General features: G+C 44.7%; 1 long non-coding RNA gene across 1 annotated transcript in view; it reads right to left on the reverse strand.

The window, feature by feature from the left end:
- Positions 1-14,310: 14,310 nt before the first annotated feature.
- Positions 14,311-25,585, reverse strand: part of LOC121817970 (uncharacterized) — a 35,037-nt gene continuing 23,762 nt past the window's right edge. Inside the window, exon 4 of the long non-coding RNA XR_006058061.2 lies at positions 14,311-15,383. This is a non-coding gene — a long non-coding RNA (uncharacterized LOC121817970). The remainder of the gene's footprint in view (positions 15,384-25,585) is intronic.

A 25,585-nucleotide genomic window follows, 5' to 3' on the forward strand; every position in this document is an offset into this window, starting at 1 on the left:
CACACCCATATACCATCTGCAGGATCTCTCTTGGAATGGGCCTTCTGCTCCCTCCCAAGTAGGGAGCTTAAGAGGTGGTTATGGCCCTCTGGGTCCACTGGCTGGATGCCTGGGGCATGTGACCAAACCTCTCTGGATCTCATTTTTCATACTGCCCTCACAGGGCTGTTGTGAGGATGAAGTGTGTGCCTGGCACAGGGCATGAGCTTGATAAACAGTGGCCTTTTGTGCTATTCTTGAGGGAGGCCTCTCCCAGCTAGCTCACTGCTCTCTGAAGATCCTGCAAGGTTTATGGGCTGACCCCTGCTGGTACTCTGCTCTCGTTGCCAGGGGAAGGCTGGCAGGTGCCCAGGATACCCACAGGTCTTGCGAGTGCAGGAGGCAGGAAAAAGACTCCTCCAAGGCAGAGACAGTATCTGGGCCCCATCCTCACCAGTGGGACAAAAGAGAGAGAGAGCCCAGACACCTGCCTGTCAGTTTTCACTGGGATTGTGATGCTTTTCACAGTAAGGAAAGTAGAGGATCAGAGATGACCTGTCACTTGCTCCAGGCCACACACGTATCAGTTGCAGGTCTCAGCAGATCCCAGGGCTCATTTCCTAGCGCCGGGCCCTTCCAGCTAGAGACACTCCCAGCATCCTGTGTCTGCATTCATCCGTGCCTATTCTTGGTCCTTGTTGCACTGTTTTCACCAAAGTCAAGGGTACTGGAAAGCCCTCTGCCAGCCTTGCGGAAGCCCTGCCTTCCCTGGGACAAAACATCACAGCCCAGAAATCCTGCTGTGGGACGAACACAGCTGCATGCTTTCTCCTGAACATGGGTAAAAAAAATAAAATGCACTTGTATTTTCTCTCCTTTCTTTTTTTGGCCAGGAATAGAAATATGTCAACACAATATATGTATTTTTTAATTGTTGAGTTACTATCATAAGCTTCAGCAGCATGGGGCAGAAGAGGCTGTTGTGTTTCTTACAGTTTGATTACAGGATAAACTTTCCCGTGAACTGTGGTAAGTTGTTTCTGGAGCTACAGCACCTCCTGGGAGAATTGCTTTAGGAGGCATGGACTGTTTTGACAGCCTCCTGGGGAGGGAATTTCAGTTGGGCTACACACTCAGGAACCTATGGTCTTGCAGCTTGGGGCCACTGAGTCTCAGGCTCCCCTGCTTAAAAGAGAGAAGTTATCCTTGGTCAGGGGCATGAGGAGGTAATTACTGAGTGACTGTGGTTGAACTAGAAGGATAAGAATGGGAAGAGAGGAGTCCTATATGTACAAAATGTGCCCACAAGGAGCCACACTCTACCAGGGACCTTCCTCATGGCCATGATTGTCTCCATTTACTTGGAACATGAAGGTATCATTCACTTGGCAAAGGAGCCCAGTTATCAAGTGAGAGAACCTAGATTCAAATCTAGGTCACATCAAATCTAGATGTGACCCAAACACTGTGCCTTCATGAAAAGAGGTCCACTGGTTGGTGTGGGAAGAAGAAAAATTGATTGAGAAAACCATCTTTTTTGGGACGTATGAGGCAGCAAACCAAGCGTAGTGAGGTGGAGTGGGAGTATTGCAGGCTGAAGCCAAACTCCTCTTGCCTTTCAGAAGGGGTCAGGCTCGGGAGGCTGGAGAGAGGCACGGGAGAGTGATGGGAAAGGAGGCGGCATCACAGCTGCTGTCCTGCTGGCCCCAGCAGGTCCCCTGGGCGGCCTGGCAGGGCCCAGGTAGGAAGTGGTGTCCTGCCCATTCTTCCCGATTCTCCCAACAGAGTGCAGAGTAGGAGAAGCTCGGATAAATGTGAAAGGAAGCAAAGTGTTAGTCATGTCTCTTGCGATCTGATGGACTCTAGCCCACCAGGCTCCTCTGTCCACGGAATTCTCCAGGCAAGAATACTGGAGTGGGTAGCCATTCCATTCTGCAGAGAATATTCCCAACCCAGGGATTGAACCTGGGTCTCCTGCATTGCAGGTGAACTCTTTACCATCTAAGCCATCAGAGAAACCCAGGATGAATGTGGAGGGTAATAAATTGATGGGGCTTCCCTGGTGGCATAGCTTCCTGAACTCAGTTCCCCAGCCCTAAGTGAGGACTGCCATCCCAGGAGAATGTAACTTCAGCTGAAGAAATAAGAGGAACTGATTTCTTGGTCTTTCACTTCACATCCACAAGAACTCCCAGAAGGTACCTAAAATGGCATTTTCCATGACTCGGTGAGTTTCTGCTCACTCCCAGACTAGCTGAGAGAAGTCAGAGAATGTCAGTTCCATTCTGAGATGTAGTCTTTCAAACTCACCCAGGTCTTAGAAGCTCGCAGAAATTTATAAACAAATCCTCTAATATGTGTGTAGTCGCTCAGCTGTGCCTGACTCTGCGATGCCATGGACTGTAGCCCATCAGGTCCCCTGTGCATGGAATTCACCAAGCAAGAACAGGGGAATGGGTTGCCAGTTCTTCCCCAGGGGCTTTTCCCGACCCAGGGATTGAACCTGGGTGTCCAACATTGCAGGCAGATTCCTTACCGCCTGAGCCACCAGGGAAGCCCAAATCTGCCTTTAATTATCTCCATAGTAATTGTCTAGGGACAGACATACACTGTCATAGACGCAACAGTCATTCTGAATGACTATCCTGGCAATGCCTGATGCAGAGTCAGAGCTTATAGTAATACTAAACATACATAAGTCAACCTCTAAGATCTCAGCTCTGCCCTCTGTCTTTCTCCTCTGGGATCTCAGAAATATCTTCTGAATTTTCTTGGGATCGTCTCTCTTGAAAGATATTTTTGTTCCAAGGTTATGAGAGTCATTAAAAGCATAGGAGTAAGCAGTGGAGAGCTTAACAATTGTAGACAGTGTACATATGTGGCTAGAAATTAAGGAGTCTGGGTGGGCCAAGGATAAGTGGGGTTTGGACTCTGCCTAGATTTGGGGGTTAGCTGTTTTTTTCAGGGATCCAGAGGTCGAGTACTTAGTCTTACTGCCACATTGTTATAATGAAAAAGTCTGAAAGAGGGCTGAACAATTTTTCTGGACAGATAAGTGAGGCCAAAAGACAGAACCGCAGGCCCTGGATAACAGTAGTAAAGAAGCATATCAAAAGATGGGTCCATTTCTAGTCCTCTTTTTACATCTGTCTGTCAGAGACCTGAGTCATGGGGCAAGACTGGGGCAGGGGGAGGGTGTGAGGGTCTGGGATGTTCGTTGACTTAGGAAGCCAGTTAGCTACAGAGAATCAAGTGGAAAACAGCCAGCTAGTGTGGCTTCACTCTATGTCCATTCTGGGAGTGAGGGTGTGGGTGAGCAGGCACTGCCCGAGTGAGGCAATGTCCTTGCCAGGCCCTTGAAGCCCTCTTGCAGTCAAAACCCCTGCATGGCGCAGTGCTGAGGCTAACAGAAGCCCACCAAGCCTGGTATGTCTGATGAGTGATAAGGAGACAGAGGAGGCTCAGCCTGGCCTGGCATTTAGTCTCCAGGCAGAAAACCAAACAAACCTAGAGTGGGTTAGTTTCTCCCAAGGCCAATCTCTCCCCTCTGCAGGCAGAAAAAAACTAAGTGTGTTTGTGAACTCAGGCAAGAACTAGGGGTCATTAATAAACATGTTTTGTCTGAGCCCTGTGTGAAGGGTCTGTGATAAGGACTTAATAAAGCGAAGGTCTCATCTGGACAATCTAGTCAAGTCCTACGTGTCCTGCTGAGACAACAGGACTAGACGTAAGAGCGGCAGCTTTGGAAAGGGCTCATGCATTCCAGAGTAGCGCACCTGAAGTTACCGAGGATCTCTCGGCTGGAGAAGAGCAAATGCAGGCTGAGGACTGATGCACAGGGAAGAAAATTTGTTCCTTATGACACGTATGGATGTGAGAGTTGGGCTGTAAAGAAAGCTGAGCACCAAAGAATCGATGCTTTTGAACTGTGGTGTTGGAGAAGACTCTTGAGAGTCCCCTGGACTGCAAGGAGATCCAACCAGTCAATCCTAAAGGAAATCAGTCCTGAAGATTCATTGGAAGGACTGATGCTGAAGCTGAAACTCCAATACTTTGGCCACCTGATGTGAAGAGCTGACCCACTGGAAAAGACCCTGATGCTGGGAAAGATTGAGGGCAGAAGGGGACGCCAGAGGATGAGATGGTGGGATGGCCTCACCGACTCAATGGACATGAGTTTGAGTAAACTCCGGGAGTTGATGATGGACAGGGAGGCCTGGCGTGCTGCGGTCCATGCAGTCACAAAGAGTCGGACACGACTGAGTGATTGACTGAACTTAACTGATGACATCCAGAAGTCAAGTTGGGGCCTACACGTGCAAGTTAAAGGAACCTCAATTCCAGTGTGACCTAAGTGTAACGTTGGGGTTCACCCAGGGAAGTGGGACCAATAGGAGATTTTGTATCTCTATATATATTACGCTCTGTTGTAGGGAACTGCTCTAACCCAGTCACAGGAGGTGGTTTGGCTAAGCAGTCTCTGCATGGCTGTTGTCCTCCAGGCTGATGCTGGAGCTTGCAGTCCACAGGGAAGGCTGTCAGGGAGGGACGATCACAAGGAGGCTGGAACCTACAGGTGGGAGGCTGGGCTAAAAATGTGTCTGCTCTTGGTGTCTCTGCCCTGGTGACAAGAACCTGCAGAAGCTGGTCCCTCCATCATGAGGTTAAACACATATATTTGGCCTTGAATTTAGAGGAATAGATCAGACTATGGCTTCATACCATTCTGGTAAATCAGTAGTCAGCCACAAGTGTCTGCTGCTACTTCCCCATCAGCCCTCCTCAGTCAGTCAGTTCAGTTGCTCAATCACGTCTGACTCTTTGCAACCCCATGGACTGCAGCATGCCAGGCTTCCCTGTCCATCACCAACTCCTGGAGCTTGCTCAGACTCATGTCCATTGAGTCGGTGATGCCATCCAACCATCTCATCCTCTGTCATCCCCTTCTCCTCCTGCCTTCAATCTTTCCCAGCATCAGGGTCTTTTCCAATGAGTCAGTTCTTCTCATCAGGTGGCCAAAGTATTGGAGCTTCAGCTTCAGCATCAGTCCTTCCAATGAATATTCAGGACTGATCTCCTTTAGGACTAACTGGTTTGATTTTGCTATCCAAGGGACTCTCAAGAGTCTTCTCCAACACCACAGTTAAAAAGCATCAATTCTTCAGTGCTCATCTCTCTTTATGGTCCAGCTGTCACATCCATACAGGACCACTTGAAAAACCATAGCTTTGACTAGACGGACCTTGGTCAGTAAAGTAATGTCTCTTCTTTTTATAATGCTGTCTAGTTTTGTCGTAGCTTTTCTTCCAAGGAGCCTCTTGTCAACCCTCCTAGTCTCCCAAGAATCTTCCTGTGACCCACGCTAATCAGAAACATAGCTGAAAATGAATTCTGAGAAAAGGAGTTGGACTCATCCAAGTTGACATCTTCCAAAGTTACAACAGTAAGGAAGATTTTTCTTACTGTCCGGGCTATCCTGAGGTGAACTGGGATGCTTCTGGAATAAGGGCCTCCCTTCCAGTCCTGTTCAATTGGAGGCTGAGCATCTGCTTGATGGGGATCATTGGATTTGATTCCACTTCCCAATTGCAGGTGGTGGCCGCATTGGTAAACCTCAGTCTTTACATCTGCCAATGAGGAAACTAGACAAATAGTCAGTGCCCCATCTACAGGACTGGCTGCCAAATATGCAGGACCTTGTGTGAAAGGAAAATGCGGGGCCCCTTATTAAAGCGTTATTAAGAAACTCAAGACAGAAACATCAGAGCATTAAGCTACACACGAGGCCCTTCTGAGCACTGGGCTCAGTGGGGTTGGATGGGTACTATGGCCGTAAAGCTGGTGCTGCCAACACAGCCCCACTGTCCCCCACGGTGTTTGTAAAGCTTGTGAATATGTGCCGTCACTCAAAAGAAGAAAAAAGGAGACAAAATGCGTCAATGTATCGCATCACACTTGCGTCAGTCTATTGCACTGGTGTGTGTGTATATACATATACATGTCTGTATGTTCCCTGCAATCTTACAGACCAATAGGCTTGACCTCTCTTGATCCTTCTATCACATATGCAATGTAAGAAAATTTGATGACAGTTGTTAATGGCAGAAAAAATTTGTTGATCTAGTATACAAATGAATTAAGATTTGTATGATATTGTAATCATTCGTCAATTTAAGAAAGTTTCAAAAGTGATTAGGAACCAAGGAAAGCACACAGTCCTGATTTTGTGACAGAAGTTTCAACTTTTATGCTTGATATATCTTTTTTCATTGGCTAAAATGAAACTTCATGGTTTTGAAAACCTTTGTTATAAAAGATGGAGTGAGACATGGGCTCTGACTGAAAGGCAGTCTTTTCAGCTATGAGAGTCTTAAGGAAAAACATGCACCCCGTGTCCAACAGACAAATACTCATTTTAAAGTCATGATGGTTCTTTGGCAAAAACACTTGTGAATACCAGGTGCTGCCAAATGAAAGTGTGGCTGAAATGGCTCGAGCTGGCTTGGCGAAACATAAAAATATAGTGTAGTCAATAGGGCCTACCTCCCTGGGTATGTACTAAGATTTTCCTACTCATAATTTATTATGTATGAATAAACGACTTGCTTAGCTGATGAAATGTGCAGAAGCCCTTGACAGACAGCTAAGTAGGTTCTCTACTCCCTCCCCCCGTCTCAAAGCTTATGAAAGCACACACAGAAAAGTAGCTTTGATAACCTTATATTCCTGAGAAACTACAATGAGCTGAATTCCATGCCCTGAACTTGACATGTAACAAGAGTGAGAAACAAACTGTTGCACTGACTCCCTGAGAGTTAGGAACTGTTTGTTATTAAAATGGAACCTAGACCATACTGACTGATACAACCCTGGAGGTTTATTTAACAGTCTTGATCAAGAAAGCTGCTACTCTCTACTTTGCCAAGTAATAAGAAAACAGAACTCAACGATGCAATAAAACATTAACTAAGTCCTCCCTTCCATAACTTACTTAAACTTTTAATCATTCAAACATTTAATTGCACTACAAATATTACTGAGAAGTTGTAATGGATACAATCCCATTACCAATATATTCATGGAGAAATCTAGCAACTAACATCCAGGAGTCATTCAGTCACTCATGCTTCCATGAGGCTTATCATTTCCCTTGTTGATAGTGAGGACGAAATGATATCACCATAATGAGGACTGAGTACCAGCTGATAATGCTTAGGCAAAGATTGGTCGTTAGGGCGGTCAGATCTACTTGAGTTCCAGAATCTTTCGTTTTTCTCTTCCCATGCCCCAGGCCCACTTGACCATTGCACATATCATTATGTCTATCCTCACAAAGAAACTTTAAGCTGAAAACCCTTAGCAAAATTCCTGGCCCAGAGTGATCATTCTATAAATGTTATCTTTCAGCATCACTATTCATATTATATTACTATCCCCATTTTCAGATGAGAAAGCTTATACTGATTAGTTCAATTAGCCTAAAGTTATAGGCTTGCTAAAATTACCAAACTAGGATTTGAAGTCAGGTTTTCCCACAGCCCATGTTTTTCCACAACACTGACTACCTTTCCAGTAGCTCATGTCTGAGCTCGTCAATGACTGCTCTCCAAAACCAGATGTCAAGGAGCCAAAACTGAAAGGAAAGTGTAAATGACTAGAAAAGAAATGATTGAGCCCTTGAACCAAAATGTAAAAATGATCAGTCAGGATTTCTGCTTCTAGTCATCACAAAGTAATTGGTTCTAAAATTGTCCTCCTAATGAAAATAACTGTCAGGCTGCACAAAATATATGAGGAAAATGTTTTCGAGTATTGAGCCAAGGAAAAGACAGGTCTGTGATCTTTTTAAAAAAGGAATCCATAGAGTGAGCCCCACATTCACCCTGGTTTTCTGCCTAGAAGCAAATTTTAGCCATCATACAAGGAGGTGGAGGCGGAACTCAAACAGAGGATGTTTCACCGAGCTGAGGAGGCATAACTGATATATTTGGGAGACTCTTGCTGCTGCTTAGGGAAAAAATTATATCTTTTAATATTTATATTAGAAAGAACGAAGATTTAAAAGTCAGCAATCTAAGTCTCCACCTTAAAAACTTGAAAAAGTATAAAAAAGTAAGTAGGAGGAAGCCTTCAGTAGATACTTTTGCACAAAGAAGTTCAAAATGGTACAGCCACTTTGGAACCCATTTTGAAGTTTCTTCTATTATTAATCAGCAACGGCTCAGCAATTGGACTCCTAGGTATTTACCCAAGAAAACGAAAACGTATGTTCAACGAAAGACTTATATAAGAATGTTCATAGCAGCTTTATTCACCTCCGTTCAAAAAAGGATAAACTGGAAACAACCCAACTGTTTACCAATAGGACATGGTAAATAAACTGTCACATACTCATGCAATGAAATTTACTCATCACTGGAAAAGAACGAACCACTGATCTGCACAAGGGTGCAAATGGATCCTGCAGGTGTTCTGGTAAACAAATGAAGCCGATCGTAAAAGAATACAGACTGTACGATTTCATTTTCTTAAAGTTTAACAGCAAAACAAATCAACAGTGATTACGTTAGTTATTTATTGCTGCATAACGAATTATGCCAAAAGTTATTAGCTTAAACTGTCAAGCATGTATTATCTCATGTTTTTGAGGGTTAGTTTGTCTTGAGTTTAGATTCTCACAGGCTGTTTCAAGGTGTTGGCCAGGGCTGCAGTCATCTCAAAGTTTTTCTTGAGGACTGTTTGTTTCCAAGCTCACTGGCGTGGCTGTTGGCAGATCTAAGGCATTTGATGGTTGTGGGCTGGTGAAATTAGTTCCTTGCCTCATGAGCCTCTTCTAAGGGACCTGTCCCATGGCAGTTGGCTTCCTCCAGAGATGGGCGTCCAGGAGAGAGTGCGACAAACACAGAAGTCGTAGTCTCTGTGACCCACCCTACCCACAGAAGGAGTAAGACATCACTTGGTGCAACACATACATCACTGGAGGGGATACACAGGGCATAAATACCAAAATGGACGTCTTTGGGAGGCAGTCTTACAAGCTGGCCGCCACAGTTGCAGGAGTCAGAACAGCAGCTGCTTACAGATGATGGAATTTACTGGAAGGAGGCACAGGTAAACTCTCTGGAGTGAAGGAAATATTGGATAATGTGACTGTATTGTTGGTTATATGGGTGTATACGTTTGTCAGATATCCTGTATTTATGCCCTTAAGACCTGTACCTTTAACTACATGTAAATTTTTCTTCAATTTAAAAATGCTTTTTAAAAGGACGATTTGTCATTTTAGATATCCTTCGAATGAATGCAGACTCTTATACAGCAGACCAAATAGAGGCAACCACAGAAAAACACATTCATTTATCATGCTACACTTCAAGTATAGAAACTTCGTAAAGTCAAAGGCACACAACTGCTGTATTTTTACAAGGCTCTATTTACTCTCCTCTGGGAAGAGTGTTCAAGGTTTTTAGCCAAACCTCTAAGACTTGGGTGGGGATCTGAGGACAACCAGCCACAGCCTCTTCTTTTAAAGTCCCTGTCTATGTCTAAAAGAGGGGGGAAGACAGGCAGCACTATTTAGGACCTTGGAGCCCTCCAGGGTGATGAGATGTGGATCTGAAATGAGGGCAATTGCCCAGAACCAATTCCTGACTTAGGGTGCAGTACTTCCAGCAGGGGTCACAAGGACTTTTGGACAACAAATACCTCTTGAAACAAGAGTGTTTTCACAAATCAAGTATAAGTGAATCAGAAACAGGCAGCTTACATTTCTCTCAAAATAGACCAGGATTTAAAAATTAAGACAGGACTTTCTTGGCCGAGTACCTTTGAAGTTTTCCAGACCTAAAACATTTAGAAAAGCAACTTCATCTCCTTTGAAAACCCAGACTGCATGCAGATTGTCATCTTCTGGATTGGATCCACTGAAAATGAACTATTTTGCTCCTTTCCCCTTTGCCGTTCTTGAGTGGTGACAATGGATAGGCCTATTATCACGGGTTCAAGGGTATCCCTTTAGTCACCAAGAGCCATCTGTGCGTCAGGCACCTGCTAAGCATGGTGAAGCCAACCAGGCAGCCCCTCCACTCCATATGACAGGCTTGCCCAGAGGAGGGGGCTTGAACCCGCCTCCCGAAATCAGATTGGTTGAACATGTCAGTTCCCATGGTAACCCTGAGATTTTTTTTTTTTTCCTTTGGTGATTGGGTTTTAGCAGGAGAGACTTCAAGCATTGGTCTCCAGTAAACCAGTGACCTTGGGGACTCATGGCATAAAGATCAAATATTTCCAGGGTTACTGCACCCATTAGGTCATGTATCAGAAAGGAAATGTGCAAAGGCTTATGTGTATATTTGTTAAGTCTTCAGCTGGGCTCCATCCTCCCCCTCTGAAGCAGTGGGGAAGGCTGCCTGACAGTGATACAAACTCAAAGTGAAGCGTGGTTTTGGAAAATCACATCCAATATCTGTGCAACACAACCCTAGGGCTGTTTGAAAGCCAGAGAGAGTTCTGACTGGAGGAGAGTAGCCCTTCTCAATCTCAGTAGTGGTGAAAGGAACTGCAAGAATCACAGACAAGTCTCCTGGGACAGACATAGTCCCACCTCTGATATCCTCTCAGGATCCAGTCCTTCCAGCAACTATAGCAGACATGGGACAGTCTGGAGGCAGTGAAATCCCAGCTAGTGTGTTCTCATCATCCTCCTTCTCCACAAACTAGTGCACACGCGGGAAAATGTGAGTAACCTATTTTCAGGAGATCCTAGACATACCTTCAGTGCCACATTTCAAAGACCCTCTTACTTTCTGTGACATTTTTTAACAGCTCTGTGTCGCACCACACTACAGCAGAAAAATGCATGGGCGTTGGCCCACTCCCTGATGAATTTCCTTAAGGAAGAGATGTATCTTCTCTGAGCCTCGGAAAAGTGGTACTTGCAAGAAGTCAAAGACAAGAGAAGGGGCATCTCAAGACTGGAAATGGGTTACCATGAGGGCCATCTTATTGCACAATTCTAGCAGGCCCTGTTGACATTTTATTCCATGTAAATGGTGTCCCTAGGATTGTGCAACTGGGTGCATTCACAGGCCCAGGGACCAGGACTTCCTCTTCCCAAAGGGTAGGAACCCTGAGCCCTTTCATAAGACTTTGTTCTGAGATACAGACCACAAGAAGGCTGGCTGAATTTGGAAAACCACCATGCAATAAGAAAAGAATTTGGAAAGAAAACTTTAAAAATAATAACCAGAAAAATAAAACCCACAGCAAGATGAGCCTCAAAGCCAAAAGTATGAAACAAACAAGAAAGTTTAACATTGTGAATGACAGTTAACAAATCCAATAAATGGGAGAACGAACCTCTAGAGAAAATGAAAATAACAAAGTCATTTGAAAAGGACTTTGAAATTGGTAAGCTTAAAATTCCTCTAGAGACAAAGGAAGGAATAAACGTAACTTTTAAGAATTTACATTCATAAAATAAGAATAGGAGGTTATGAGTCAAACAGCAGAGGCTATACAATAGGATAGGAGCATACAAAAAAAAATTAGAAAACAGAAAGTAGAGTTGTTGAAACAAAAAGAAATGATGTTAGAAGAGATTAACAGAGAAATAAGAATCAAAGACAAGTGATGGTTGAGAAAACCAAACTGAAAAATCTTTAATAAGCTAGCCAGTAAAAAAAAAAAAAAGAGAGAGAGAGAGAGAGATGGAAAATATGACAAAGAAGTTAAGACCATGGGGGACAGATTAAGAATCTTCAACACACAACTAACAGGAGTTCTCTAATAAGAAAACAAGAGAGACAATATTTAAAGAGATAATAGCTGATAGTATTCTAGAATTGAAGAAAAAGCTTACAGAAGGCCAAGTTAGATCATTTTTTAAAAATCAATCTGGTACGATTCCAAGTACCCACAAGGGTATCTCACAGAGGAAAGACCGCTGAACCAACCAACGCCCACCAGGATGTCCACCTTATGCTCTACACATAGTCAGCCCCCAGCTGCATACCCCACTCCTCCTCTCCAGTGGGCACCCATACCCTGTACCCCCTGACACAATGCCACCAGTCACGCTCATCGTGTGCACCCCCTGCCATCACTCCCCTGGGGCACATCTGCTGCACACACCCGCGAGCACCCTCAACCGTGCAAACCCCGTTTAGTCACTCATGCGGTATAGCATTGTCCTCATGCTGGCCACTCCCTTTCAATGACCCACACAGAACCTCGCTTTGGCATCACCATCTTCTATTCCCAAGTTCTATATCTCCCTTCATCAACCTCATATATTCTATGACTATTTCCATCAGAAATGGATCAATGATCATGAGTTTTAGTTGGTAGAAGTGTTAGGGGAGGCACACTGATTGAGACCGCCCACCCTGGCCAGGCACCATAGTAACCATTTGCATGAGTTGTTTTATGACAGGAGATCCTGGTAAGGAATATGGAACTAATAAGCCACCACCAACTGGAAGAGTTGGGGAAAGGTCTAAAGGAGACACCGCATGTCCATCCACTTCCCAGAATTCCTCTCACTAGCATCCATCTTGGCTGAGCGATGTGTGCACCACCAGGAAAGACTCTGAATTAGAATGATTGGTCAAAGACCACCCAGAAACTAATCCCATCACCATAAAACCTGAGACTGTGAGCCACGTGGCGGAGCAGTTCTCCTGGGTTCCCGTACCCTACTGCTCTCCACCCGGGTGCCCTTTCCCAATAAAATCTCTTGCTTTGTCAGCACATGTGTCTCCTCCGACAATTCATTTCCGAGTGTTAGACAAGAGCCCAGTTTCGGGCCCCGGAGGGGGTCCTCCTTCCTGCAACAGAAGGAGACACTTTGGAGTCAGAAAATTTCCGACTTCCCCCGGAGTCTTTCCTGGCAGCTGCCATCTTTCTACCTATTGAATTCATACAATCACAGGATTTCTAGGTGGGCCAGTCTCTGGACGCTGTGTGCATTCCTTCTGACGCTGTGTGCATTCCTTCTGAGTGTCCTCAGCAGAGGTTTATCCAGTCCCTTCTGAAACAGTTCAGTGACAGAGGACCTCTACATTCAGTACCTCTAGTATTAGTTGCTCGGAGAAGGCGATGGCACCCCACTCCAGTGCTCTTGCCTGGAAAATCCCGTGGACGGAGGAGCCTGGTGGGCTGCAGTCCATGGGGTCACGAAGAGTCAGGCACGACTGAGCGACTTCATTTTCACTTTTTATTTACATGCATTGGAGAAGGAAATGGCAACCCACTCCAGTGTTCTTGCCTGGAGAATCCCAGGGACGGGGGAGCCTGGTGGGCTGCCGTCTATGGGGTCGCACAGAGTCAGACACGACTGAAGCGACTTAGCAGCAGCAGCGTTAGTTGCTCAGTTATGTCTGACTCTTTCTGACCATGTGGACTGTAGCCCACAATCCTCCTCTGTCCACGGAATTCTCCAGGCAAGAATACTAGAGTGGGTAGCCATTTCTCTCTCCAAGAGATCTTCCGAACCCAGGGATCAAACCCAGGTCTCCAGTATTGCAGGATTCTTTATCATCTGGGCCACCAGGGGACTAGTGGTGGGGAAGAGGGGGTGGATTTGTTTCTTAACATACAAGGCAGACTCTCAGTCTATAAATCCAATTCTACTTAATTTCTATTTGAAAGTCTCATGCTACTAAGCTTAGGAAAAAATATAAATTTCATCAGTTGTCCTTTCTTTCCCTCACCAAGTTCATGGTTTTTTAAGAGGAGACTAAAAGCTAAGCAGTGCACAACCCTTGAGCGCTCTGTCTACTTGGATGTCTGCCAAGATGAGCATAGTCTCATCGGTTCCTGACCTTGGGTCTCCACGGTCCCCACTGAGGCCCCTCCTGCTTGTTGCCATGGCTCCTATAGACCTCAAGCTGTCCTCAGCTCACCTGCACCATCATTGTGCCTCCCATCACTTGGAGTCTGCCTGTGCCTCTGAGGCGAGTCCAGGGCGCAAGAAGCTTGTGACATTCTCTGTCATGCCTCCAAGCACTCAGTTACTCTTTGGGGGCTTCACTGCCTCCTTGAAACTCCAGCAGTCTCTGCCCAGGAAGTAGGCATGTCCATTCTCACCATGCATCTTGGTCTCTCCGTGTGCCCACTCCCTCCATGCCTATATCACCAATCAAGATCTTTTCTAGCCTCTAGAAGAAGCCCTTTTTTTCCTTAGCAGTAACAGTCTTCTTCTCATAGGCACAAGGTATTTTTTCTATAATAGACTAAGGTTTTGAGAAACATTAAAGTCAAGCCATTTCTTCATTGCTCCCAAACTTGGAAGCTGAGAGCGAAAGGGGAAAATACTCAAGAAAACAGATATTGATGGTTAAATGTGCAAACATTTAAGTTAGCACACTTGTACTGAATTGAATGTATTAGTCATAATTCTCCAGAGAAACAGAACAAATAGGATAGACACATAGATACATCAGTTCAGTTCAGCCACTCAGTCATGTCCGACTCTGCAACCCTATGGACTGCAGCATGCCAGGCTTCCTTGTCCATCACCAACTCCAGGAGCTTACTCAGAAACATATCCATCAAGTCGGTGATGCCATCCAACCATTTCATCCTCTGTCATCCCCTTCTCTTCCCACCTTCAATCTTTCCCAGCATCAGGGTCTTTTCCAATGAGTCAGTTCTTCACATCAGGTGGCCAAAGTTTTGGAGTTTCAGCTTCAGTATCAGTCCTTCCAATGAATATTCGGGACTGATTTCTTTTAGGATTGACTGGTTGGATCTCCTTGCAGTTCAAGGGACTCTCAAGAGTCTTCTCCAACACCACTGTTCAAAAGCATCAATTCTTCAGCACTCAGCTTTCTTTATAGTCCAACTCTCACATCCATACATGACCACTGGAAAAACCATAGCCTTGACTAGATGGACCTTTGTTGGCAAAATAATGTCTCTGCTTTTTTAATATGCTGTCTAGGTTGGTCATAGCTTTTCTTCCAAAGAGCAAGCGTCTTTTAATCTCATGGCTGCAGTCATCATCTGCAGTGATTTTGGAGCCCCCAGAAATAAAGTTTCTCACTGTTTCCATTGTTTCCCCATCTATTTGCCATGAAGTGATGGGACCAAATGCCATGATCTTCGTTTTATCAATGTTGAGTTAAGCCAGCTTTTTCACTCTCCTCTTTCACTTTCATCAAGAGGCTCTTTAGTTCTTCACTTTCTGCCATAGGGTGGTGTCATCTGCATATCTGAGGTTATTGATATTTCTCCCAGCAATCTTGATTCCAGCTTGTGCTTCATCAACCTGACATTTCTCATAATGTACTCTGTATATAAATTAAATAAGCAGGGTGAAAACATACAGCCTTGATGTACTCCTTTCCTGATTTGGAACCAGTCTGTTGTTCCATGTCCATTTCTAACTGTTGCTTCTTGACCTGCACACAGAGAAAGAGATTATTGTAAGGAATTGGCCCATGTGATTATGGATGCTGAGAAGATAATGATCTGCCGTCCACCAGCTGAAGGCCCAGTAAAGTGGTGTCTAAACGGTCTAAACCTGAGGGTTTGAGAATCAGGAGCACAAATATTGAAGGGCAGACGATGGATGGTCTCAGCTCAAGCAGAGAAAGCAAATCCATCCTTCTTCCACCTTTTGCTTCTATTCAGGCCCTCAGCAAATTGGATGATGCACCTGCATTGGGCAGGTGGGTCTTCCTTACTCATTTCACCAGTTCAAATGCTAATCTGTTCCTCACAGATGCACCCAGAAATAATGCTGTGTAGCTCTCTGAGCTGGAGAAGGCAATGGCACCCCAGTCCAGTACTCTTGCCTGGAAAATCCCAGGGATGGGGGAGCCTGGTGGGCTGCCATCTATGGGGCCGCACAGAGTCGGACTCAGCAGCAGCAGCTCTCTGAGCATCCCTGAGCCCAGTCAATTTAACGTGTAAAACTAGCCATGACAATATCCCTCCCTTTAGCTCCCACTTGTGACGGCAGCTATTCCCCAGGGCACGCCCCCTTGAGTCTTCTCTCAACCCTGTGGCAGCTCTACGATCCTCCCCCAACTTGGAAAAATCCTTCTAAGAACGTTAGATGACCCTGAGTGGCTTCTTTCTCTGTAAGATAGGGTAAGAATCGTGCAGGCCTTGTGGACTGCTTTGAGCTCCGTGACTGGCATCATGTGGCACTCAGACGGCTTCTCTCCCTGAAATGTTCCCGTAGGTGACCTGGATTAACTCGCTGAAACTTTGCGAAACCCACTAGAGGAAGGCTATCATTATCCTCCCTATTTTACGGAAGGAACCAGGCAGAACGGAAGTTAAGTAGCTTGGAGCAACAAGATTCAGATCCAGCAGTCTGGTTCTGAAGGCACCCCCCGACCGCGGTCCTCCCCCAACCCCCCACACCAGCCCCACTCCCTCACCCCCATCCCAGGGGGTTCTGTTTACTTTCTGAAAGTGTGTGCTGTGGCCTCAAACCTTTATAATTACTCCGAATTTCCATCAGCCTTTTTTCATCTCTAAGTATGTCAGCTTCTATTTTCTGTTAAAAATCGTTCCTTGTGGCTTTGTTAAACATTTTTTCTAGGAATTAACCCACATTAATTTGCTCTCTCTGTTTCTAGTTCAGTTTTTTCCGTGCCATTGATCTTTCTTCCCCACCCCTCCTTTTGTTCTGTGAATCAACATCTTTGTTTCTTTGTTAATTTTTTAGGTCATTAAAGCTCCTTTAGCGTTTTTTTTTTTCAAATTGCCATCTAAAGAAATGACTTTCCCTCTGAGAATGGTGTGGTCTGAGTCTGCACACTTTGTTATTTTAATTTTAATTTTAATTATATTGTCAAATGCTCTTACTTTCTCTGAATTTCCTCCCTGCTTGGTTGATATTTAGGAAACTATTTTTAGATCCTTTGTGGTTAGGTACGTTTAGGTCCTGGCTTTTCTGTTTATTTCCAGGTTTATTGTTTGAGGCTTAGAATGCATGCTCTGAGAACTTCTTGGAAAGTTCCCTTGAGCACATTTAATCCCTTGCAGAGCCCACCTCTGGCCTTCACCACTTCATGTTGAATGGCAGGGGGCCACTTCCCTGTGAATTTGTCCCAGTTGCATTAAGCCTCCTGAGAAAGGGGTAGGACAACCACCAGGCAATGCTGGGGCCATAGTAGTGGCCAAGCCAGGGCTGGACACACCTGGCAGCAGCCACCAGGACATGCCCACTGGGGAATGAAGAGGCCACACTGTAGTGGTTGCAGCCTCAGAAGCCTAGATCCCTCTGCAGACTGTGGGCAGATGACCTGGGGCAACTGTGACTGTGATTAGGAACTGAGTGTTTGGATTCTGGGGGGGGAGTTCAAGTGGCAAAGATGACGTGGGCTTCCCATGGAGCAGGTGGTCATCCTGGGAATCCACAGAGATGAGCAAGGGCTTGGCCAAGCCTTTGGCCTCTGACCAGTCACGCGTCTTCTCATTTACTGACTTACGTCTGTATTCCCACACGTAAATAGTGAGTGTGGGGGTGGGGGAGGGGGTCCCACCTTTCAGGGATCTTATAAGCATTAAACTGGAGATGAAAGAGAGTAAAGCATCCACAACCACAGGCTGAGTGGTTGTTTTCATCGAAGCAGAAGCCTGTGAGCAGACCCAGCCATGCCATGGCAGGGAATCCAGAGTTTGCAGATAGAGCAAAAGGCAATCCACGCGCAGCTTGAAAATCCTCTTTCTCCAAGAAGAGCTGTGGTCTTTCTCTTGTGCTCTGATTTCATTTCCAAACTGTCAAGCGTTTTAAGTCATTATCACCTAAGTGAGAAGGGAAGCTGGGTGCAGGAAGGGTGTGCCCGACCTGTTTCAGCCAGCCTCTGCCCCTCTGCTCTTCACACCCTAGTTCTGATGTCAAGTAGGGGCTTTCCGGTAGCCCTAACTCTTCACTTAGGGCTGTGTTGAGGGTCACAACTGCTGCTGGTCTAGCTCTGGCCTTGTGTTCTCTTTCTGGCAACTGAGTTTCTAACTGCTTCATAAAAGATGATTTTCAATGAATCCCAGCTCTTCTTGAGTGAGAGCTAATTTTGGCTCGAGAGAGTAGCCCCCCCAGACTGGAGACCTAACTCTGAATCTTGCTAGGGGTTTAGCACAAGCCTACCACCTCCCAGCCTTCCTGGAAGTCTAAACGTCACCCACCCCGGCCACCCCGTGGACAGCCATCATACACCAGCTCTTAAGACTCGTGCATCTGGGAGCCAGGCCTGCCCCTCATGGTCTGCCCATTGCTGCCTATGCCCGCTGTGCCACGTCACTGGGGCCTGTTGTTTTTCTTATAAAGCTAGATTCACCACGCCACCCCCACAACCCTCACTGTCTCCCCATCCCCGTTTGGCAGGTGAAATTATAGACCTAGGACATGTCTGTCATATGTGGTCCCTCCGTGTGCAGCTAATAAAGAAACTGTCTCCATGTAAGTACCAGGGGGAACCTGGAAGTAGCCAATAAACAAGTTTTAAGAATTTCAAACTCAATAGCTCTTTTATACTTTTCGTAGCTGACTTACAAATGGAGGCATGATTTATAGCAGTCTGAAGGCCGGACAGGGAAGTTCTGGGACCACACCAGAGAGGGGAGCTGAAGAGTGAGGAGGCTCAGTTACCTAAGACCTTTACAACAGGAAATAAAGGAGCAGGGGCGTCAGGCATTCTTTCATTCTACCTTTTAACAGATATACCAAATTAGAACTGTATTCCAGGTTCTAAGTTGGATACCATAGGAACAAAATAGACAGGGCCCCTCCAGGGCCTTCTGGGGCTCACAGGCCAGCTGATTTCTTTCCCTCATGGGAAGGCCAGAAGGAAGAGGTAACTCACATGTGGAATAAAACCAGAACCAAACCTGAAGCCCATTACTCAGAAAACCTGAGGCACAAATCAATAACTTTGAACCACTGTCACTAAGACCTCCATTGATTTTACAGTTGGGTTTACCCCTAAGACCCCAGACCCTTTCTTAGGTAAGCTCCTCTCTTATTCTGATTGTTTCAGACTAATCTGAAAACCATCTCAGCAACACTAAGACAGCTGCAGATCACTGGAGGCCACAGAAAAAGTCAGAGGCTGCCTTGATTTCTAATCCAATTCTAAACCCACAAAGAAACATGAGACAGGGGGAATTTGCCCAATTTCAGATTTTACTGCAAAAACGTTTATGTACCTCTGTTGAATTGTGTTGGCAATTTGGCCTTGAAATGGCTCTTTGGAAAAATAAATTAATGATCCTTGCTGAGTTGTTTCTTCAAAGGGACATAGAATCTAAAAGAACCAAAATGTAAGTATTGGCTAAAGAAGGCACTCCTTCTGTCTGTTGAAATCCTGCTGGACTGGGGGTTCTGGCCCTTTCTCAGATCTTTGGAAATCAGAGCTTGCTCATAGGAAACCAACGCAACTTCCTGTCCTGAGAAAAGAACTGTCCAAACCTTCAATAGCTCTTTCACAACAGCTTTAGTGACTGAAGGGTAAATGGGTTGGAAACATAAGGCTTGCATTTCCCTTGAAGTACAAAGGGGTTTAAAAATTAAGAGGCGGTCTGGAGGGAAAGGATTTGCTGACCCTAACACATTTTTTTTTTCCAAAACAGTCTAAAAAGGACCATAGGCCCAGAGCCAGCTGAGCTCAAGCACCTCAATTTCATACTAAGCAGATTAAGTTTGTAGTTTGCTACATTTTCCATGTAGATAAGAATCCCCTAGAATCTGTAGGAAGAAAAGAAAAGGAGCCATTTTATGGTCCGCCCTTGGAAAGGAAAGCAGAACTGCTCCATAGAATGGCTGCAAGGCATTTGGTTGACAGTGCCCGCCCTAGAGAGCCCAGGGCCAGAAAGGGCCTGGAAGATGGCGGGCTCCCCTGGGCCCTGGCGTGGGGAGGGCCGCATGGCCAGCCATCTCTGATTCCATTTCACCTGGACCTGCAGAACAGTCAGAAAGATGCCCTGAGCAGCACGCGCAGCGTCTCTTTGGAGCCTCCAAGGACACTTTGCAGCATGCAGCACCGGCCCCTTACACAACGAGGGCACTGAGGCCCTCGGAGGAAGTCAGGGATTCTCCACTGGCAGAGGTCTCTAAGTCCTGGAGCTAAATTCACTGGTGTCCAGGAGCGTTTTCTTCGTAATGTCAATTTTAAGACAGGTTCTCAGGAGCCATCTGTCTCCAGAATGTGAATAGGAGGCATTTGCTGAGCCGGAGCTGGCCCTGGGAATGTAGTGAGAAGAATCGGGAGGACTGGGTTTGATTTTCAGCCCCACCTGCTTCTGGCACGCAACCTTGCACAACGTATTAGCCTCTTTGACTGTGTTTCCTCATCAGCAGATTGAAGAAGACAGGACATGCAGAATTCACATGGAGATTAAAGGTAGCGTGGCCCCAGGCTGTGCCAGCACAGAGCGGGCCATCAGTCACTGAGCACCATCTTCCCCTTCTGGGCACCTGCTTGGCACCCACAGCAGGCCTCAGTCCCACCACGGGACCCCCACACCCAGGCTTTCCTACCTGGTCTAAATAGCAGCTCAATCACTTTGATTTTGCAGCAGGAAAAAAATCTCTGCCTAGCTTTCAGCATCCTTGTGGCATTTGTCTTATAATTAAGTATATATTCAAAAACTGAAAGAAGCCAGTAACAAAAGGTGTATGATTCCATTTATGTGACAATCTGCAAAAGGAAAAATGACAGGGACAAAAACATAAATCAATAGTTTCCGAGGTTGGAGTAGGGGTCAGGGATTCTTCAGGATGTTGGGATTATTTTGTATCCCCCATGTGACGATGGTTTTAAGAATCTATCTACGTACACTTATGTACATAAAACTGTAAGAATTATACATCCAAAAGAGTTAATTTTACTGTGTGCAAATCTTAATATTTATATGGTAGGGAAAAATAAACTCATATACAATAAAAAATAAAAATTTAAGAAAAAATAGTTTTGACCACAAAGCTACATAAACCAGTCCATATAATCTGAATAAAAGTACTTTTAAATGACAGAAGCGTGATTGGAAAGCCTGCTGAGACAAATTGTACTTCATAAAAAACAAAATTCATGACTCAATCCAACACGCAGGGTGGGGACTGAGGAAGGGGTGGAAATCAGGTCCCAGGGAGAGAGCAAATTTCTCCTTCTTCAAGGGAACCTTGGTCAGGACAAAGAGCCCAGTAGAGGGAGGGGTGCGGGGGAGGGGTCGTCACAGAGGTGAGGGCTGACAGGCTTGGCCTGGGACAGTCTCAGGGGAGCCCAAAAATCCTGGCCACAGGAAGCATCGGGGAATACGACATATGATAGCAAGCTTTACAGATGGCTTACTGAGGAACTGGGGAATTGTGACTATGGGGGAAGCAGACATTGGGGGCCAAGAAAATTCTCTTTATAATGCTGAATTCAAGAGCAAGGGGAGTCCATAAAACACACAGGGGGCTCTGGTTTCCAACCGCTGTGTGTTCAAGTGTGAAACAGAGCGGTGTTTTGTGCAAGGCAGAGAAAACAATGCATTCAGCCAGCACTTCTCAGGTTACAAGTCATCTCTGACGGTCACAGGTCAGTGGAGACCTTGGGTCCTCGTCTTGAAAGTGTGTTTAAATGAGATGTATCCCCAGATTCCCAAGCTGTGTCACCTAGCTCCCCCTTCAGGCACGTGTCCTGTGTGGCACTCTGTTAAGTAACTCTGCTGTAGTTCCATTATCACATGGGCCTTTGGGAGGGTATCGTGGCTCATCGTTCAAATGAAGAAGTCCAGTTTACAAGAAAGAGGACCTTCACAGTGATCACTCAGCTAGTAGGGGTCTCAGAGCTGAGCTGCTGACTTAGACGTGCCTAGCTCCATGGGCAGACCTCTTGCCTGTATTCCAGGTATAACAAGTGTGAGGATGATGGGGCTGGTGGGGGTGGGGGTGCTGTGAGGTTTATCTCCCAAGAGGTTTCCTGCGTTAGTTCAGGCTGCAAGGACAGACACACTGAGGGGATATGAGTTCAGGGCTAGAGACAGGCTGCCTCAACTCAGTAGACAGATAGATTCAGCCTCCATTTGGCTAACTATAGTGCAGAAAGGACTTTGGAGTGCTACCAGGCACAGGATCCTCCCTTTCTCTGGCAAACTCATGCTCGTCCTATAGGAAATAAGTAGGAGCCTCAGTAAAATTAGAAGGTTGCCAAACTAGCCTAAGGCTTCGATATTCATTGTCTGAATTTACATCTACCCCAGGGACATGATGGATTGTGATCTGAACCAGCATCATCCCTTCCTAACTTTCTTCTCAAGGGCATACCTTGTTGGGTGTATAGACTGGTAGTACCACCTAGAGCTGCTGAATCGACCCCCCAGGGGATTGAGAGGCACCGACTTCGCTGACACAGGGATGGACATGATTTACAAAAGGCAGCAGAATAATGTTCAGATTGTTATAAACCCTCATTAAATGCTCTTGACAGCCTAGCGCTTCCCACAAGCTGTGTAGAAAGAGTTTTATAAACCTGGATGATAGGGGAAACCCTTGACATTTGCAAAGGAGTTATCTGGAGCTCTAGTGGATCCCATAATTCAAACACAGTATTACCACAAGAACACTTTTTATGCCGTTCCAAAAAATGTTTATATATGGTGACAAAGGCACAATTCTTTTAACTTGGAAATCCAACAGAGGGCAGGCGGTTCTCACTCTTGTTTTCTAATGCTCCAGACTTGCCAGAATGGTAAGAGCGGTTTGCTCAGAGAAGGCTGTCAGCAGACAGTCAGGGCTGGGGCTGGCATCTCCTCATATTAAGGTATATCAGTTATTGAACCCTGCACCAGTTTATAACTTTTTCTTAGATGAGCTTCATGTGAGTTGTCTCTAGCTGCATAGCAAGTTGCTCTCGAACTATAGTGGCTTCAAATAACAACAGGCCTTTATTTTGCTCATGAATCAGTTCAGCTGGACAGGGTGGCTCATTTCTGTCCCTGGCATAAGCCTAGGGGTTAGAAGGTCAACTGTCAAGATGGCTCATCCACAAGGCTGGTCAGCTGACTCTGGCTCTCAGCTAGGAGTTCAGCGGGGGCTGTGGGCTGGGGTCTCTTCATGGGGGCTTTTCCACAGGCTACTTAGGCCTTCTCACAACGAGATGGGTGGGTTCCAAGAGTGAATAACACCAAAAGAACCGGGAAGAAGTGCCGGGTTTTGTTACAGCCTAGCTCAAGTGTCCCATAATGTCACTTCCTCTGTAGTCTATGGATCACCATATAGGTCTCTTGTTACTGGCATTTTGCCATTTCTTCAGGCAGATCTAGGGAAGCTGTATGGATGGATTGACAGGTGGCTACACATAAAATTATGAATTTGTTGTGATTTTCCAAGTCAAATTTAATGAAATAGGATTTTTATCTTAGTTTTTAACCCATATTTCCTTTGACATATAGTGAAAATCTTAGTTCTCCGTATTAATGTATGCACCTATTTGTTTTACGTTATAATATCCATTGTATTTCTTGATTCACTAAGTATAATCACTATCTTGGGATTCTTCTTTCTACCTTCCTCCAACTTCCACCTCCTAAAAAGAGCATGGCTTTTAACATTTTCAAAATTTTTATCATTTATATCTTGCTCTGAAACTGCCATTGTGTCTCAGCTTTTATTTGTATGTTGATTCTGAACGTCAAAGCCCAACAAATAGAACTTTTGACAGTATAATTATGCATTCAGTTGAATCATATGAACCATATGAAATTCCTTATATTCAATCTCCTTTTACCTCCCAAAAATGTGGCAATTTCCTGTGGTTCAGCCAGATATTTTTATTAGACAAACATCTACATAAGGACAAGAATGTTTTCCTAGGTCACTGAATCTTTGCTCTTCTACTGAGAATATTCTAAGATTTAAAGTCAAATAGATTCCCTTTTAAAAATGCCATTCTTTGCTTAAAATTATGCCAAGTTTTAGCTTGTCTCACGTTTGTACCATGACTTTCTTTCAAGCCTTTTGTTTTGTCTGGAGAATCTGGTTGCCTTTTTTTTTTTTCTTTTTAAGACAGGACATATGGGAGAGAAAATTCCTGAATCCTTGTTAAGACTGAAAACATCTGACTTTCACTCTTACATCTAATTGGCAGGGTCATAAGCATACAGTAGTTTTCCTTTAGGACGCTGGCGTCCTCTCTGCCTTTAATTCCAGTTTGCGGTGATGTTGGCCAGAGGTCCTGCTTGATCCTCCTTCCATTGTAGCTTTCTCCTTCATTCTCTCTAGAAGGATTTCGACTTTCCCTTCCCTCTTCCCCCATCTTTCCTGCTTAGCACTCAGCAGCTCCTGTTAGTGTGAAGGTGTTTGTTTAGACGATGGAAACACTCTGGCTTCTTGACTTCCTTCCCTTCCTTTTCTCTGTCTCATTTCCTGGAACTGATAGGCGGCAGCTCTTCGGCATTTCATTTTCCAGTTCATTTACTCTTCTCTAACGCATCCGCATCCTTGTTATTACATTGTTCCAAGTCCTCGGAGATTTTCTTTGCATTTCCTTTTAAGCTTTATGTGGAATTTTGAAATTTGGGAATAATAATACATAATATTATTTTAATTTATGTACATGTTTTAATTTTTGTAAGTCTTCTAAAATTTGTTTCATTGAGGTATAATTGACATGTAACATAATGTTAGTTTCAGCTGTACAATATAATGATTTGACATTTTTATATATTGTGAAATAACCATTACAAAAAGTCTAGCTAATGTTAGTTACCATACATAGTCACACAAAATGTTTTTTCTTAAGATGAGAACTTTAAAGATCTAACTCTCTCAACAACTTTCAAATGTGCAATATGGGTATTAAATATAGTCATCAAGCTGTATATTACATAACAATTTTGACATCAGGATAATAATATTATTATTTTAACTTCTGTGTATACTTTCATGCTCTCTGCTAAGCAACATTCCATAGAAAATATTTTTCATGGTGTTGGGAGGAAGTATCTTAATATATTCTTTGAATGTTTCTGAGAATAGTGGTAAGAATTTTGTAGTGCATCCAACTAAAAGTCAAACAACTGACATATAAGACAGATCTGCTTGAAAGCAGATAAAAATTGTTAAGAGAAGATAAAATACAAAGACATAAAGACAATACAACAGGGGGAAATTGATATTTCAGAGAATCATAATATAAGAGCAAAACATGTATTTGAAGATACAAGTGTTTCTAGTTTACTGAAGTGAAGAAAAATTTCAATCTGCACATAAGAGTACCTATCGTATAACAGACAAAATAATGACAATCTAAACAGACCTTTCTTAAGAAATGAAATATAATGGGTAACGAAGAAATAATTCAATCCGAGAAACAAACAAAAATCAAGCTATATATACCAAGTACTACAGTTCAGTTCAGTCGCGCAGTTGTGTCTAACTCTTTGTGACCCCATGGACCGCAGCATGCCAGACCTCCCTGTCCATCACCAATTCCAGAAGTTTACCCAAACTCATGTCCATTGAGTCGGTGAGGCCATTCAACCATCTCATCCTCTGTCATCCCCTTCTCCTCCTGTCCTCAACCTTCCAATGAGTCAGTTCTTTGCATCAGGTAGCCAAAGTATTGAAGTTTCAGCTTCAACATCAGTCCTTCCAGTGAAAATTCAG

This window comes from Ovis aries, chromosome 25 (assembly GCF_016772045.2).
Source record: "Ovis aries strain OAR_USU_Benz2616 breed Rambouillet chromosome 25, ARS-UI_Ramb_v3.0, whole genome shotgun sequence".
NCBI classification, from domain to species: Eukaryota; Metazoa; Chordata; class Mammalia; order Artiodactyla; family Bovidae; genus Ovis; species Ovis aries.